At 38.2% G+C, this 19,389-nt stretch overlaps 1 protein-coding gene across 1 annotated transcript in view; it reads right to left on the bottom strand.

Annotated features, from left to right (window-relative positions):
* PDE10A (phosphodiesterase 10A) overlaps positions 1-19,113 on the bottom strand; it is a 143,765-nt gene extending 124,652 nt beyond the window's left edge. The window contains exon 1 of the mRNA XM_039712281.1: positions 19,028-19,113. The gene's annotated coding sequence lies outside the window, so the exon portion shown is untranslated. The remainder of the gene's footprint in view (positions 1-19,027) is intronic.
* Positions 19,114-19,389: the final 276 nt, after the last annotated feature.

Below are 19,389 nucleotides of genomic sequence, written 5' to 3'. Positions count from 1 at the left end.
CAACACAGGCCTTGAAGAATGAACCACATGGTGCTCCTTGCAGAATCTTGTTCAATTTTTTTATAACATGCTATTTCTACTAAAATATTTAGCACAATGAAGCCAATAGGAGCTCTTCATATCCTAAAGATAATCACATTTGTGGTCAGCAAAAAGAAGGACATTTGCTGGTACCCCACAAACGCTGAACATCCTATTTAGAAGTGTCACCTTGATATTGACCATGTCCACTAAAAATGCTCAAATTAAAAAAACCTACCTTGCCACACCTCTGTTGATTCCTTTACTTTCCCTAACCATTTCCTCCAGTTTTCAATCTCCTGTGCAAACAATTGATGAAATTTGAAATTAAGACTTCCAAACCCCATGTGAGATGGATAAAGCAATCCCCAAACTCTCCTGTCTTAATAGAGAAACCCCACCAGACATTAAGGCAACACTGCTTCTTTTGACATTCTGATGTGATTCTGTTCAATAGCTTTATGTATGAAAACATTTGGAAACCAAAATTACACATCGTATGTAAGTCAGAAGTAAAAGAATTCAGAGAGCTAAAATTGCAAAACCAAAGGATTAACATATCACAGCTAATGAAGTGCCACAAGAGAGTTAACAATCCCATAGCACGGATTGTTATCTTATCCAGAGATAAGACAGGTCTTCAGCTAGCAAAATGATTCAGCACACACTGAAGGGGGAACTTGTTTCCTTACCATATGAAATTTCTCTAAATATTCCTTGGCATGTGATCCCTGAAAAGATCATAGCACAAAAGATAGGCACTTGGGCAAACACAATCTCCAAAATCCATAGAATATGTTTAAAATTTATAAAGATAGAGAGAACATGTGCTTATGAAGTATAAGCACATGTCCTCTTTAATACTGATGTGGATTTTGGGTGTTCTAGGTCTTCATTTTTACCAGGAGAGATTTTGGTTAGCTTTGGCAAATCAAACAGTTTTAGGAGTGAACAAAAAAGAATGACAAAATTATTTGTGAATAGAAGGACACTTGAGTCTATTATGACCAAGCTGTACTTTAAAAAAGTTTAAGTTGATTTTAAATATCAGTTATGTAAGAACATCTAAGATATAAATTACTAAGTGTTTTACTTTTTCATTCCATCATGGACAGTACCACAGAAGTAGTAGAAAAGAGTCTATTGTGCTAGTAGGTTAACAACTCTGACAGCATGAAGGTCCACGGAGAAAAAAAGAACACAACCAAACCTAAAATCTGTAAATAAAAGGAAGTCTTTTATGTAGACTCAGTAGAATCTATATTATTATGCATTTGATAGTAAAAACTAGTAAGACTGTCCCACAGGACATTAGTATGGGAAATTAAGCATGCTATAAGGTACATTTGGATTATGCGATCATGTGTTCATCACTATTTAAACAAAATTTCGCCACTGGATTCAGTATAACTACCTGGACAGGTTACTTTCAAGAAAACATCATAGACACATTCATAATTTTTACTACTATTTTTAGCTCTAATTAAAAGTAAATTACAGATTATTTTAACACCAATTTCCTATTTTCTCAAGAGAAATACAATTTATGAAGTTAAAAGTCCAAACTAATCATCTTGCTTCAAGACAAATGACTCAAAGAGCACTCATACCAAAATCATTAGCTGTTCAGCCTTCTGGTAACATTTTTTGGGTTTTTTTCACCTTGACGAAATCTCTTCTAAAACAAAAAATGCTGCCATTACTTCACCACTGTCTAAGTAACAGAAGCAGTTCCAGACCTACACACTATATTATCTGACTTTATAATGCATGTCAAAATCAAATTTTTCTGGAAACTTAGACCTTGTGCACCCTAAAATGTTGGGGGGAGGGTGCATGGGGGAGAATCAGACTCTTTCTAGCAACTGGAGTGCTCAACCAGAGCATTCCCAGCCTGCTTCCTTTGCCTGGGCAGTCTTCACAACCTTAGCTCAATACAGCTGATGAGATCTGGCCTTGTTTGTGGGCACTTCATCCCACACACTACCAGACAACATTCCCCCTTCAGGGAAAACTGCCAGAACAGCCAAAGCTGATGCAGCACACTGAAAAAGATGCTTATATCCTCCCAAAGAACTGTAGCCATTTGCAGCCAAATTCCACAAAGTTCTATTTCAACTTACTTTTTCATCTCATTTTTTTCCCTAGATATATAACACAATGACAGAAAAAAACTAAATTCTCACAGAAAAGTCTCTAGACATAGACAGTCCCTATGCAGAGAGAGAATAACAAACTATTTAGCATTAGTAAAGCAACTCTATTAATGGTCCGCTATTAATTTTATCAGTTACTTTCATTATGCAGGAACATTTGTTCTACCTGATTCCTTGGAGTTCTCCATGATTTTTTTTGCCAGTTTTACTTTATAAGCTTTTGTCCTGAAACTCCAGTACAACTACAGCATGTCACCCAGTATCTTACTGGATGCACACAGGTGAATACCATCAAAATTAAAATTACTTGGCTGCTCACTTCAGAGGCAAAGTGCAATGTTAAAATTCACTCATTTAACTTTTCTGAAAAACACACAATTCATAGTGTTCTCTGGACTGGAGTTTAAGATGTATCCAGAACACTAGAACTCTCACCTCTGCAAGCAGGCTTGTTGTCTGCTCATCACTGGAGAAAGGGTCTTAACTGACACAGGTACATGAACATTCCCAGACCAGGAAATGCTTTGGTTTGTTCACAAACCTGTCAGCAGACTTTCCAGTAGACTCCAATTTTTGAGTGGAGAAATGCGTGAGATTATGCTTACAGAATAAAATTTTTGCTCAGAAAATGTTTTCTGTGCTGAAGCCTAGAAGTCAAAACCTGCAAACATGTCCAATTTTAAGTACTACTGACTTCAGCAGGCATATTCACATACCTAAGAAATTTTAAGTTATTCCCACACACAAATGTCTACAGCAGCACTGAAATACTAAAAGGGATCAAAATTGTTGTACAAAGATGACCCTTCAACTACAAGTTTTAAAATAAGAAATCTTGAAAGCTTTTGAAAGTATTTTTAATAGGAAATTTAAGAACTTTGCCTAGTGAAACTAGCACCAAATTGCAACACTGTAGTTCTGTAGTAATACCAGGAATTTTTGGTTTTAAAAGCAGCCTCACCCTTAGAGTAAACACTCGGGATTCCCCCTGGTTTTGTTTCTTGTTCAGGCCCTTCCTCATTAATCAGGCAGGGGCAGGGAATCCAAAAGGATGACTGCAAGGATTTTTCTCTGAAAGGTACAGGTCCCCTTGGACTGCAGCATTCACCCTCTGCTTCTCCAGATAGATAGTAAGCAGGGCCTTGTCTGCACGAGGCTTTGAGTGGTGTCAATCTTCCAGCCACGATAAAACGAAATAACCCTTAGCCTTCCAGACATGAAGTTCTGGTGGTTTGCCTTTGGTTTGTGGTTTTTTTTCTTTAAGCTGAATGACAATTAGGTAGAAGTAATCAACAGATGTGTCATCCATGTTTCAAGTAGTAATCCCAGGCTCAAGTGTCTGTGGTTTATTCAAAAGGATTTCAAGGCAAGCCACAAGCATCTGTAACTGGGAACATTTGAAGAGTGGCTAGATCCTTTCAAATCTGTTGACAGCCTTGAGAAAGTAGTGTGTAACTACTCAGATTGCAGGTCTGGTGAGGACAAACGTGAATGGTGTCGTTTATGGGAGAGAGATGCCAGTAATTGCTTTGGCCTCTCCCTCTAAGGGTCTAGAGTCATGCAAGTGGCAAGACCCAAGGAGCCTCCAAAAGGTCATATAAACTTTCAATGGATGCTTCAAGCTGGTAACAGCCTTAACTTCACATGCTAACTCATTCATCCATTAAGACACAGCCCTTCACAGATAGATCTTTTTCTGCCTATTATAAGGGGCAAACAGAGTTTGGGTACTTGGGAAATGTGGAAAAATTGACAAAAGAAGAACTTAGTAAAAGGGGGTAAAGCAAACATACAACTTATTACCTTCATGTGAGTTTAGCCATGGATTGGCAGGGATTTCAATGTCTGGAACACTGAGGAAGTAAGAGAGACAGCTGTACTTCTACTGTGTGCAAGCATTTTTACACATATAATGGTGAATCAAATAAAACACACCAAAGATAACTGTTTGTAAATACAGATCAAATATTATACAGCTTATTTTCTGCCAAATTCTAAAAACTCACTCATTTGAAAGGGATCATCATCTTCGCAAAATGATTTAAAGAGCCACAGGAAAACCATCTCTGAATCCTGCCTTCACAGTTCTATCAATACAAGAGTGAACATAGCAAATACAAAAATTTTAAGAGGCAAGTAGATTTAACTGAAGTAGTACGAGCAAAGGCCAGATCCCTAGAATGCACAAACAGCTTTTACCTTCAGCCAAGCTGTATACTCTGTCCTTCCCAGACTTAAAATGTTAATGTGACACACGTACTGCGAACTCTGTGCTTGCTCCCACTGGCATACAAAAAAATATCACCTGCAGCATATATTAAGAGACAAAGATTATGCCTAAAAAAACTTGTGGGAGTTTTTATGCATTTTAAAAATGAAGAGGAAATGTACATAAAGTTATACTTTTACCTAGTCTGTATTTGACAGCAATCCTGCTTCAGTTTGCATTCTTAAGGTCTTCTATTAATCAGTCCTATGACCCATTACTGATAATGCTTGCAAAGAAAAGAATAAAGTATAGGAATTAAAACCACCACTAACACAAAAGAGTAAAAAAAAAAAATTCTATATATTACTATTTTGCAGATGTGCATTTGTGGATGTTTTGTCATTAACAGGATAATTAAATAAATATAGCTTTGATAAATACAAAGCTGGCGTCCACCTTGACAGCAGTGCTGTTCCAGGGTCTGAAATAAATTACACAGTAGCAACACAACCACAGGAGCCACATTATTTAGGCCACGATGTCTTTTACTCATATTTTTGTGTAATAAATAATTATAGTCTAAAACTCACATGTTCTCCATTTAGTCATAGCATATTTTTACCTTTACCCCAATGTTTGGTCCCCAAATCCCAAAATCACACATTTTAAATCCCAAATAAATTTTCTGCTCTGATCCACAGATTTAAATCATGGTGTTTTAATCCACAGTACCATACAGAAACAAACTGACCCACACTTTTTGGAAAACCTACCAATAGAATACAAGAAACTGAGGAGGCATGCTTTTGAAATAATTATTCAAAATGTAAAACGAGCTCAAGTGAAGTTTACACATTAAAGGAAAAAGAAAAACTATATTACAAAGAAATTAATTAAAACCAGTAACTTCTCATGTCACATTCACAGCTGGGTCTCTCTGCTGCAGCTGACAGCATTGGAAGAATTTAAATCAGCAAAAGGAATGCAACTGTCCATCCTCTAGGTAGGAGTGATGTGAGAAGCTGTTAGAGGAAAGCAGTAACCCTTCAGGCTTTGCTCATGTAAGGAAAAAGCTTCTCAATTAGCATTTAAAATTAAAACCTGCAACATTATTTAATTAAAATAATGTAGCTATTTGGCTCTACTCCCGCTATAGTTCGTAAAAAATCCTCTCCTTGAAGTAGTCAGAGGCCTTGCACAAAGAGAGGGCAGAAGCATTTAAAACAATGAATGAAAAACAAACCCTACAGTCTGTAGGAAGATCCAGTATTTTCAAGTTTTTTGGGAGAGATTAAAGTATTTTCAATTCATTAACTTGAAATTAGATCCCTGGCTGCCAATTTGGAAGATTACTTGGGTCAGAAAAAGCCTTTTTCTGTTAAATGCAAGTTTCACTGTTCAAGACAAGTTTATCAAAACATTTGCAAACTCCAAAGACCAGACTTAGAGGCAAATAGCTCAATTTGTTTCAGAAATGGTAAAATAAAGTACACTTGCCTTTGGAAGAAGGAGAGAAGGGAGCAGACACCCAAAAAACCAAACCATCACAACAACTGCCAATACCGTTAAACTTAACAGTACCTCAAGTATTCAAATGAATGATTAGTAAAACAAGTTTTAGTTTCCAGGCAGACTTCCACTAGAAAGAATCTCATCTGCATTTAGTCAAGTTGGTTTAAAAAAAAAACAAAACAGAATATTACATGTACACAATTTTTTACTGTAAGACCTCAAGTAACTAATCAAAAAGGTAATGTAATTTTAGACCATGCTAGCACGATGTTATACTTCTTTAATGCCTGATCATGAGATGTGACACAGGAAAACACAGGGTTATTGAAACATGTAAGCAGCAGACACTTTCTAGCTACTAACTTGATACACCTAATAATTCTTCAAAGGGAATCCTGCGCATTAAGTAGTTTTGAAAGTTTGTGTAGAGTCAGACCTGAAACACTTCAGCAGCATTTCCTCAGTAACTTCAAGCCTCACATTCAACACAAAGTTTTGCTAAAATTAAAAAAAAAAAGGTCACTGTCATCCTTCCCTGTTTTCCCTCTCCCTCAGAAAACTATTAATTCAAAGTCCCAAAATAGCCATTCTCAGGCATTAGAAAAGCCTGGGAATTGCTTACCTAAAGAGCACTAAACTTCACAGGGTAATGAGCATTTAAACCAGAAACTCTTGAATGGTAACCATGATGCAGCCTCAATTATATTTTTGTAAATAAAAATAGCTTTGTTCTAGAGAAAAAAATTCCATTTCCCCTTCTGACATTGTTTTTCCAGGAGATCTTGAGGAAGTTCTAAAGGCCAAACCACTCAGTAGGAACCAGAAATTCCACATGTCCCGTTCTGGTACCCATCAGAGACTTCGTCAGAACCATGGTCAGGAGGGGCAGTTTGTTTTCCATTTAGGTTCATTTTGTGCTATGAAAGCAACTTAAAAAAAAATTTCAAAATGGAATTCTGAGGAGAGACATCCTAGCACAGAGAAATGTGACATTTGTAGCTACATTTCACAATGTAGATTTAAATGCCTCCATTTCCACCTGTAAAATGGCTTTTGTGTTAAAAGAGTAAAAAAGTAGTAGACCAGAAAAACTTGTGTAACAAATGAAGAGAGTTGTGATCTTTACTGCCATTCACTTATTTTTATGGTTTTTTGCATTTATTTTTTTTCTTGGAAACCTTTCACATGGAGGAGTGGCTGTTGAATATTGTGATAAATCTATGGTCAAAAATTCCACAACTCAATCAAGCAAGGAAGAATAGACAAGCAAAGCAGACACTCTCAGTTATTTCAGTCAGATTGGTCAAATAAGCCGTTACAGTGTCAGGTTGCAAAAACCGCTATCATATGTAGAAGGCTAAAGTCAGTTGAACTATTTTATTGCCAGGAATTTGCTGCCTTTTTTTTTTTTTTTTAATCATTAGCCTTTTAAACTTAGGGTATTTTTATAAGTAGGCAATGACCAACTGCTACTGTCTTACAGCACAGATTATTTCTGTCAAAAAAGCTGCATGCTTTATTCAGACTCCTCTAAGATACTAAATAAAACCTTTTAAAATATATATTATTATCTTAATCAAGGTTATCTCTTCATACAGTCATTAAAAGCTAAATAGACTCAAACATTAAATAAATATAGTTAGCAATAATAAAAGACAAGGAATCAGAAGTAGCCAATTTGCAAAAGTTATTTAAAGCACTTAACATAAAATGTCATTAAAAACATGGAAAGTGTTTTCTCTCTTCACTACTTACATGGCTTGCAGAATTCATAAACTGGTATAAATTTTATTTTAAGCAGGTGCTTAAGCTGTAATCATCTGGCTATAAGCTTTGCCTTTGTTTTTCCTTTTTCAGCATATGCAAACCAAAACTTGTCACTAATCTGCTAGTCTGTACACTTGGTGACTGAAAAGAAGCAACATTTTTCAAATAGAACACATCTGTTATAAACACTTGAGATAAATTTAACTGTGAAGAGTAACCAACAGGTTTTATATTTTACTTAATTTTTTTTGGCCTAACCAATATTCCTTCAAGAACAGAAACTATTATTTTCCAGGATTTCTATTTTCTTTACTATTAACCTTAGCAGTACACATTGCTACACACAACCCATAAAATACCAACATATTCAGCAGGTTTGAGTGAAAGCAGCTGTATCTATCTCAGTTTCAGTACGTAAGCAACATTCCCTGCTTTTTCCTTACCTTTTGTTCAAATGTTTTAACTATTGAAAGTGTCACTCAGGCACAATTTATGACTGATCTTGCAACGAGCTGGCTATGAATGATCCAAGTATGGATTCAGAGTTAATTTTGGCTCTCTGCAATTTCAAGACGTGCCTACGCAGGCCTGTTCAGTTCTGAGCAGTATTTAGTCTGTGGTCATCTGTAATTAATGTAATGATGCAATGCAATGCAATACTGTGGGAGTGAATTGTGGCATCAGACCCTCACTGAACTGTTTTCACAGAAGTATCACTGAAGAGAGGCTGAAAATATGAAGGAAAATAAAAAAAACTTAATACAATGTCACACAGGTGTTACTGTGCAATTATCAGCATAAACATATCCCACATAAAGTGTAATGGGACTTCTGAAGCTTGTTTCAAGACATTTCTGGAGCACACTGACAAACCAGGTTGGGGATCCTGAGAAATGGTAGACAAGTTCTAGCAAAAGAGAAGAAGCTGAGGGTCTGACTAGTAGATTTGTCCTTCTCTTGAATGAGCTCTGAATGAAGTATGCTGATTTAGTTTGCACAGATGCACATATCATTTAAATTTTAAAGTAGTTATCTGCAAAAAGTGGTTAAAATTCTCTCCAAAATATCACAAGAGGATGGATTAGCATAGAACTAACACAAGAAAAAGGAAATAAAGAGGAATTTCATATGTACATCTAGTACAGTAACTCTGGATTACCAAAGGAGACCAGTTACAAATATTTATAGTTCCTCTGCTCCAGTTGTAGATTCAACAGCACGAGATGCAGTCCAAATAAAACATAAGCTTACAAAAACCATGTATTAATACTCTTGTTAGTAAGGCTGAGCCAAACATTGTTCAACATTGTTTCTATGTAGTAGCAGTACTATTTTTTCCTATAAACTGCAAAATGTATAATACTAAAATTTAAAGAACTTCTATAGATGCATCTGTTAGTAAAGAAAATACTGCCTCTAACCCTGCATCAGATTAGATATGCAGTAGTGCCCCTGGCAGTGGCAAACTGCCACTGAGCATGTAATTTGATGAGCAATCTTAGTGGCAATGTCTAGAAGCATTTATTCAGTTATCACAGAATAATCAGAAAAATTAAAAACATATATGAAATGCATCTATCTTCTTACTTTAAAGTGGTGCAGGCAACACTCTTCTTGGTTCTGTTTGTCAACACACAATAGGTCGTCTTTTTCTCTCACGGCTATGTGATACCCACTATCCTTTCAGGAACATTAGGATAACTGTTACTGCAGAAATAGTAGTGTAGTCATTACACTACTCATACCACTCAGATCACTTCTGATATCTCAACAAAAAGTAAAATATGATTATGACTGAAAAAAAACCCCAAAAAACAAAACAAAACTAAAAACAACAACCAAACAAACAACAGCAAAAAAAAAACCCCAAAAAATATAAAAGATGACACCAGTAAACACTAACACAAAAGAGTACAAAAGCAAAAAAAAAACCCCAAAAAACAAAACAAAACTAAAAACAACTACCAAACAAACAACAGCAAAAAAAACCCCCCCAAAAATATAAAAGATGGCCCTGAAAAAAAAAAACAACCTTTTTTTAAAATAAAATTTCTATCCTGCTTTTGTATCTGTACACACAGAAGGTGACCAAATGTAAATATTATGAAACCGCAGGCATAATATCCAAAGTATGGAAATTTACTTTTCCTCTGGCCTGCAAAATACCATCTTGTCTACATACTTTCTCATATCCATAATTTTTTTTTCTATTTGATACTGTTGCTGTAAGTTTATGAAAGATAGTATTTTAACTGAAACACCAGCAGCATTCACATTTGACCAGAAGAGTATCTGAAATCAATAAATTGGTAAAAAAGAATGTTGCACAATCCCCTCAATTATTAAACATTTTGGATTAGATAAGTTTTAAAATAATAGGCTAGGGGGCTTATTTTCACAGCTGGATTTCCCTTATATTTTATCATCTATCTCAGGAGTGCAGTAAAATCTCCATGGACACATCTCTATAAAGCATATAATGTTACTCTGGGAGCAAAACTTACAAAAGGAACAAACTCCCTGGACTGGACAAACCTTGAGAGAAAAAAGAAACAGTTGCTTCATCACTCTAATATGAGTAGTACCAATTAATTCTACTGTGGTACCCCTGAGCAACATACACTGAACAGTGAACTGTATTCAGAGGATTTAGTTTACTGACAATTTTTTCTGCCTTTAGCAAACAAGCAAAACTGGAACAAAGAATTTAAAATTTCTTAGTCAGCATTTAAAGCTGTTGCCACTGTCAAGCTGATGATGCTAATTTGTTGTATTATTACTAACCCACCAGACCCCAGCTGTTGTCTTAGTCAAACCTGAGTTTTCCAATAACTAGGAACTGCAGTAGGAAAAGCCTACTTTTCATGGACACTCTACAGTAATTAGCGTCTGAAATACAGATTATGAATTATAACTTAAGACATTTGCTAAATTACTGCTCCCATCTATCATCCTATCTCTGCCAAAAAAAAATACCAACCCAGAATCAAGAAAGTATTATTTATTTCAAATACTTTTTCTTTAAATAACTGCGAAACAGTTTCTACATGATGCATCTGCCAGCTGCTGCATGTAACAGGTGTAACCATAAACATTAGAAAATGCTGCATTTTGATATGCAAACAGCTGAAGTGCTGCCTGATTCAAACATTCCAAACTGGAATTATTTTTGTTTAGCAAACATTGTCACATGAAGTACCTTCAACAGAGCCCCACAACATATGGGAAATTACTATTTATGTTTAACATTCCATTGATATTTATTATTGGTTTTACTCCCATGTATTAGTTTCCAATGGGAATCCTTGCCAAAAAACCACTAATTGTCCGTTTCTCCAACTCTTATTAATTCCTTCTGTTTGGACTGCCAACATCACACATCCTGATTTCTTCCTCTCTTTTCAAAAAGCTTCTATCCAAAAACACAACCAAGCTGTCCTGCTCCCTGAGCTCTGCGGCCCTCTACTGCTTCTCTTTTCTCCTCCAGAATTTGTTTCCTGTCATTCTGGCTTTCCAGAATGCCACTCCCTCTCCTTGTAGTTTTGTACCATTTCTGCATCATACAGTGTCGGAACCCAGAGCATCTCTCTGGATGCCCTGGATGTCTCAAAGCCCTGGCAGGGGCTCGGAGACCCTGGCAGGAAGCCAAAGACACCTGGAAATTCGATCTTAATTCATAGAGCAAATTGCCAACCTTATATGAAGAATTACGGGCCACAAAAGTTTAAGTAGGAATCACAGGGTGAAGGGAAAAATTTTGGAGCACTGTACAGGGGGGTTTTATATGTTGTACAGGGGGGTTTAGAATTCTGTGCATGGGTCGGGAGTCCCAAGATGGAGGGATTTGGGCGTGCCCTGTCCTTCTTCTTTCTTCTCCTTGGCATCCATGTTCAGGATGATGTTGGCATGGTTCATAGGGAAAGTGCACTTGCCAACAAGGGCGAAAAGTATTGGAAATTAAAGGTAAATATCTTATACATAGTTTTTATTAAAAAAGAGACACCCGCCCCGTGGGCGGGAGAGAGTGCCTTTGGCTGTCTTGCTGATCAGACCTCGGCTGGACAGACAGAAAAACTTTGTAGATAAGGAACAATAAACTCAACTGAAGACCAAAAGCAAGAGTCCAGACTCCTTCTTCGAGAGCGCGGCCTGCCCAGAACCACCTTTTCCCGTGCTGGGGCAGAGACAACTGACAGCCGACCCCGGCAATATAGCACAGTAAACTCTCCTGGCAAAGTAGAAGCAGTTGCTCATGAGCAGCTGGAGAAGTTGACGCAGCTTTTCCACACTCACTGAACACAAGTGTTTTAACCACAGAGACAGCACGAACAGGTACTTTCTTCATGGCACTCAAGGTACTTGAGTATACATGAATTGCACATAGTACAACTGGAGCCAATTTCCTGCAAAGGAGTGAGGCAGAGTTTCCACAGATGGTTACTAAGCACAAGTTAGAAGAGTACAAGCAAAGTAACACTGATGGACTGAGCCCTCAGTTTTCATCTCAGCCACTTCAATATTCAACAGCACACTTGCCTCTTATATTATGCTAGGCTATTATGCTCTCACAAGCACAAGAAAAGGCAAGCCATACAATGGCCAAACCAGATCCAACCACTTCAGTTGGAGATCTTCTCATAAGCATTACAAGGGTTTCCATGTTCAAAAGTTGTATGACTACAAGCTTCAAGTGTTCTTTGCACCTCCAAGGCTTTCAAGTTTGACAGAAGAAATAACAAATTATTCATTAATCTCCACATAAAAGTAGAGAACTGTCAGTGATGGAAGTGACATGTCAGTCAAGTGAGTAGGTGAAGCTCCCTCTTATCTACAGGCAGGAGGCAGAAAAGGAAAGAAATCTCTTTTGGAGTTAAAAAGTTTCAAGGCCATTTGCTAACTTTATCATTCTTTTTTTTTTTTTTTTAAACTGGAAAAACATGAAGAAGCAAACCTGTCCTGGTTTGACGCTGGTGCAATGCCAATGCCCCCATGAAAATATATTCTCTTTAGTGGCTGCTGTGAGATGTGACCAGAAATAGAGCATAACAGGGTCCAATTTAGGAATAAAGGAAAAAACCCCTTTATTAACTACAATATATAAAAAGGAACACACACAGAACTCAGAATGAAAACCTTCCAAAACATTCCTCCTCCTCCTCCCCCCAATTTTTCCACCACAGCAAAAAATAAAATCTTAGATTTTCAACCCAGTCACCACCCCTCACATAATCAACTCTCAGTTCATCACCACCCCTCAGGTAATCAACTTTCAGTTCATCAAGGAGAGAGGAGTCCCCCTTGTACCACAGGCTTCCCCCAAAAACACAGCTGAAACCTCTTGCGTTTCCATGTCACTCTTGGCACCGCCCGGAGAACATCTGCCCTCATGACCTCTTCTTTCCATGTCCAGTGTTCTCACCACTGTGCGTGGACCAGAACTGTTTCTAGGGTTCCCATTTTAAGGATGCTTTGCCCATTTACAAAAAAGCAACAGTCTTGCACTTTTGAGACAACAGTCCCCCCCTAATTCACCCTCTGGGGCTGAGGGGTCTCAACAGATATCAACAGAGATCTTCCTCTTCACTTCTGAAGACAGAGGGCATCACCACACCCTCCTCAGCCATCTCTGTTCATGCCACTGCTTCACCACACTCTCTTTGGCTTCAAGGCATTGCCTCCCCATAAATGCAGTCTCTGTGTCCCAGGAAAAATGGGTCTGTCCATGGCTATACAAGAAAAGTGTCCAGCCAAAGACCACTCCATCATTTCCTCCCACCTAGGATTCTTCTCAACTCCTTCTGACATCTTCCACTTGCACAAACTTCCACCACACTTGCTGATTTCCACCTGTTTAATCTCTCTTTCTCTCTCTCTTCTCATCCAGATCCAGGAGGATCAACATTTGTAAGGTTATCCCACAAAAGGGTTAAAATCTCGGGATCTGCCTGCCCAGAACTCCCATGGCTGCCAAGACACCTTGTCTCACTACACCCTCCTCTTCTTCTCGGCTGGCCGTGCTACCAGCACATGGTACCACAGGCACTGGCTCAATCCTCCCTTCTATCTCTCTCTCTCTCTCTCTCTCTCTCTCTCTCTCTCTCTCTCTCTCTCCCGGGGCGGGGGGCTGCCCGATGCCTCTCAGGGCTCCTCCACCCTTCCATTCTGCAAGGCCTTCACCCACTCTCTCTGCCCAAGGATCCCGCCTACCTCACCCCAGCCACATGGCTTCCCCTCCCCCAGCCAGCCTGCGGCTGGGCAGGGGAGGTCTGATCTTTTTCACAGACCAGAACCAAGGGAGCTCCCCTGGACCATTCTCTGATTTTTTAACCCCCTGTGTCCTCAGAGGTGGTCCATGTCTTCAGTGGCCACACCAGGTGTCAGTATTCAAATCTGACCACTGATTGGTTTTGACCACAACTTCCCAAAAAACTCACTTCCTTCTCAACCTAGGACATGAACAGCAAATTTTGAAATACACCTTTCACTGACCTTGTAGAAATTGAAAGAGAAAAATGTATAAATTCTAAAGTCATTGAATTTTTCCTGCAAACAGCAAGAACTGAAAGAACTGAACCTTCTTCAGAAAAAAAACCCAAAAAAAAACCCCAAAAAGAAAAAAAACCCAAAAAACAAAAACCAACCAACCAACCAACCAAAAAACCCCTGTCAGTCACAAATGAGTCAGTCAAGCATTCTTATTAACAAAGGTTTCTCACTTTAAATCCCACAGTCACTACAAGCAATGCCAAAATTTTTAATCTTAGAAAAGCAGATAATTCATCCCGTTCAGTTGACCAGCTCCACCCTTTTCCTCTCAAAAGGAGCTAACACCTTGCTCTTCACACAGCTAGGTAATCTCTCTCTAGGAGAGACCACAGGTATGAATGGAACAACTCAGCAACAGCTCTTTTCTCCTCACATGGAAGACTGACTTTTCCATCCAGTAAAGATCTTTCTGCTCCTGTGGTTTTTCTTTCCTTTTTGGTAGCATTTTGCCCTTTACACCTCACTTGGCCCTCCTTTTTCTTGTTTTTTCTTGTTTTTGGGGTTTTTTTGGTTTTTTTTTTGTTGTTGGTTTTTTTTTTTGTTGGTTTGGTTTGGTTTGGTTTGGTTTGGTTTTTGGTTTTTTGGGGTTTTTTTTGTTTTGTTTTGTTTTTTGGTTTTTGTTTTTGTATCTTCTGCCAGTTGTAAATATCTGCCAAAACCTGTCATTTGGTTGCTGTGCTTATAGTATGGGACCAATTTGCTGCTGAGGGCTATCCACCATGGACATTAATCTCGGTTTCCTCACAGCTACCAAAATACCATACTTTTTTTTTTAAAGGATTCAAAGTGCTCTTTAAGCACATTAGCAGCACTGCCAGAGGCATCCTGTAGGGGGCATACCCATATTAGCATCACATTAGCAGGCTATTTATACATAACTGATTCAGAAGTTGGCTTCCAAAATTACTTTCCCCATGTACTCCAGTCATGGCACCTTGGTTCCTGTGGTTGAACAGACTCAGGGCAAATGCATGGAGGCTTCCCTGCAGGCTGAGCCACATCAGAAGATGCACTCCAAGTAGTCCAAGGGTATTATAATGCACAGAACTGAAGTAGATCCACACTGAAATAAACCTCATGAAAATGCATAGGATCAATGTTGAATCCTTAGCACAAAACTCGTTTCCCCTACAAATCCACTTTGCACTCATCTACTTTTCCACATCTCCTCCCCTGCAACACATTTCCGTTCCACTGCCCCATTTCTGTGGTCATCACTGCATAGCATCCTGAAAAGGGTTAGGGGTTAGACTCCCAAGCACCTTGTTCCATTAGTTGTGTGCACTGCGATTCTCCTTTGTCATCAATATATTAGTAAACTCTGCATATCACCAATAGCTTTTGCCTGGAAGAGCACTTTTTCACTAACACAAAATGCACTGAAACAACGGTGTGAATGAGAACAGGATTGCAAACCAACTTACCCCTCCAGCTAACAGAAATCCAGTTCATTCGCTCACGTGCTCTACAAGTCCTCAGAAAGTCACATGCTACCACCCCTCTCAGTACACTGGGTTGCACACCATGAAGGATAAGTGCATTTTTGACTAGTAATGCTGCATCACATTCACATCCACACAGTACCACAGGAAGTCAGGCAGTCTGCTGACCTGCAGTTTGCCACAGTACCTTCCCAGGCAGGAAGGCAGTGACTACATTGTGCCTGCAATTCGAGATCAGGAATTTGAATGCCAAAACATGGGAGTCCAAAGCAGAGACAGGAAGAAAGAATGAATTTTGAATTCACCCCATTAGACTTATGCCAGTCTGGAAACAGCCTGTACAAGTTAGAACCACTGCAGGAGTCTAGAGGAGAAAACATCCACACTCCACAGTGTTTACACCTTCAGTCCTGACTTGCCAGATCAACAGCCTCTCTGCTTTTTTCCCCCATAACAATTTCTGGTCTTACAAGCCAATTTCAACTCAAACCAGCACAGGGCAAGAGTTATCCAAAAATATCTACATTTCTGAAAGTTTTATGACCACTGGCAACTGGGTAAACTGGCATGCCCATGGTTAAAAGAGCTTCAGATTTTCTTTTGCATGCCCAAGACTTTATCAATCAGCACACTGGCAGCCAGTCAACACACACCATCAGTCACATCATATCTTCTCCACATGGCTGCTGAGGCCCATGGGAGAAAAAGTATTTGGGGACACAGGCCAAAAACATTACAGTGGGGAAGAGGTACGTCTAGAGATACTAAGTTCAGAATATGCAATCCATGTGAAACAGCACTAGTTTTGTATAATTTCCAAAATAAATTAGCAAATTTGATAATGAAAATATAGATGCAAATGTGCACACAAATGTGAAAAATATTTAAAGTTCTGTCCATTTGCAACAAAAATATTCATCTCTTTCAGGGGGTTAACACATCTGAGATCACTCCAGAACAGCTTGGTAAAAAAGAGGGTATATTTGTGCCTCCACCAAGAAAATGGCGCCAATATTGGCTAAATCCTTTAAACATATAAAGACATCTATAGAGGGGGACCAACCACCAGACAAAACCAGTGGTAAAAAAACTTTATCAGTCCCACCACTTGGTTTTATGGGGCTAATTAATCACTTGTTGTTTCATTCAGGATCCAACCAACCTTAACTTTGCCCAACCCGAGGCCAGCTCAACAGATAATGTAATCTGACACAAATCAGCATCTCTGGCACATCCCTTCCTCTTCTGTCTACTATTAATTTCTTTCCCCACAAAGTCTTCCTTGCAGTTCCTAGGCACATCAACACATTCCCTCCTTGGGGAAATGTTTTCCCTTGCCCTCCCTTGAGCTAGCAAGCAGAAGATCTCAGAAACACCAGCACCAAGTCTTTCAGCAGCCATGTTGGCACATGCTAGCTTGAAGTATCTCTCAGACTGCCTTAAACCAACAAGGTCTCAGTGCTCCAACTGCTGTCTAGCTTTTTTCCTTTTCTTTTTGATATTTGCCCTCACAGAGCTTAATGAAAACAAGCAAGCATCACATGTAATTATTACTACTATAATTAGTGCTAAATCATTAGGCAATTTATCAAAATAAAAATAAAATCTACAGTTAATAAATTTTCCAAAATGGATAACTGGTTAACAGTGTCTGTCTTTATAGTTAAGAGTGCCCAACACTATTCCTTAAAATCATCACTTAATAAATCAAAAATTTTTTATTAAAAGTTTTCTGTGACTCACTTTAATTCAGTGGAACTTATATTCAATGCAGAACCAAAGAATTCATTCAGGAAAACAGTAGAAAAAATTGTACAGATTTACCCACATTCAGTACATTCTACTCATTTGCATATATATCTAATTACGTCTAGTGTCTCATGGAGTTAAAAATAGGAACAGGGATCAAAACATAAATGAGAGTGATACCCAGCTATGCAAGACTTCCCCAAATATGTTTAAACAGTAACCAATGGAGATTCTCAACTGACTATGCTCAGAACACTTGTCCCAGAACCGCCAAGTTCCACCTGCATTAAATATGTTCTCAAGGTATGGTTAGTCTCAGGAAAAACATTCAGCTCCAGAGAAATAACAGTAAAATTGGTAGCTCTCCATGTTATAAGCATGTTATTTAGCCTCAAAGGGTGGTTGAAAAAGTTCTTTTTGAAATCCGCACTTTATAACGTTCTGCTCAGCTTCCCCTCAATTTTGCTTGGGTTGAAGTTTCACTTCACAGCCTTTTTAACAAAAACTGCCACATGCTGCTAATTTAAGAGGCCCCATTTTACAAGCTGGATAGCTGATTATTTTTTACAATAACAATTTTAAAAAACAATTGTTATTGTAAAAACGAATCAGCTATTCAACTTGTAAAAACAATTAAATTTTGCCAGTTTTTTTTTTTTTTTTTCAGTTTTACTTTTTAAGGGAAATTTAAGAAAAAAAGCCACAATCTTATGTCATCATTTCTCACTTGAGAAAGGCCACAGTTCGGAAGTTAGAGTAAACTGAGTCAGTCTCATAATTCAAGCCTTTCCTGAGCCAATGTGGTATCATTATCCTAAGGGCTGTCTTAGCCAGCCCACAAAGTACACTTTTCATCTGGAAAGAAACAGCAGTGCACACCTACTAATCTCTATGGAAGTGTGACCTCAACACCTGCCTTGCAACAGTTAAACTATGCAAGAGATGTATTAAGTCATATTTCTTTTTAACTACATTTAAAGAAAACAAAATTAAGATTTCTACATAAATGCAAATCAGTCAAGTGTTATAACCACGTATTCTAATCTCTTTTAAAATTACTTTCTCTGAATGTATAATTGATGTTATATAGATCACTTTTAAAAACAGCAGTCCTCCTTCTAGCTGATAAATATGTAGCTCTATGCTTCCAAATTTCTACTGGAAACACCATCATAGCATGCTCTCCCACATGGAGCTTTCAGATCTTGCCAGAAGAGCACAAAACTGAGCTTCCAGAATTAGCACAAAACAGCTTCCGGAATTAGAAAGCACACAAAGTATATAAATCACCAAAATATATAAAGCATCAAGAATACAAGTTAAACATCATTATCCTGTAATGATTTATGTATTTGTATATTCCAGCATCATTCCTGCAAACTCCTTACAATAATCAATCTGCTTGGAAATCAGCATGTGCAAAGCACACAAGACCTGAAGTCAGACAGAAACAATCTATCATCTTCGGGTAACCCAACCTCCCTCCTGCCTCCTTCCCAACACCCCAGCCTCTCAGTTAAAATCAGTTTTATGTGGGTAGAAGCTTAAATAACAACGTGATATTTCAGTGGCTATTTCTTCTATAATAGCTCACAGAGAAAAAACAACAAATATTTTGTGCTTACATTTATTTTCTTGAAGATGGTCAAGTGCAGTCTAGCAGCTCCATCTCCTGCAGCTGACAGCAAGAATGGTGTTGCCTCAGAAATGGCTTAAGAATAATGAATAAAACATGAGCTCTAGAGAAATGTACGTTAAACAAGATCAAACAGACAAATCCTACATGCTGGTGTGGTCTATGTCTGTTATGTGCACATGTATGTTCATGGACAGTCTTGTATAACATTTGTTGCTTCACGTGTATTCCACTCTGCCATTTTTCCAGCTAACAGCCCAGAACCTTGTACAATAAACCACATCTATGACAATTCCTTATCTGTATTTTTAACATGCTTTCAATGTATGCAAACATCCAAGACAGCACTCT

Source organism: Passer montanus, unplaced genomic scaffold (genome assembly GCF_014805655.1).
Source record: "Passer montanus isolate IOZ18808 unplaced genomic scaffold, ASM1480565v1 scaffold260, whole genome shotgun sequence".
NCBI lineage: Eukaryota > Metazoa > Chordata > Aves > Passeriformes > Passeridae > Passer > Passer montanus.
Note: the sequence above shows the minus strand (reverse complement) of the source record. Positions and strands in the feature narration are given on the sequence as shown.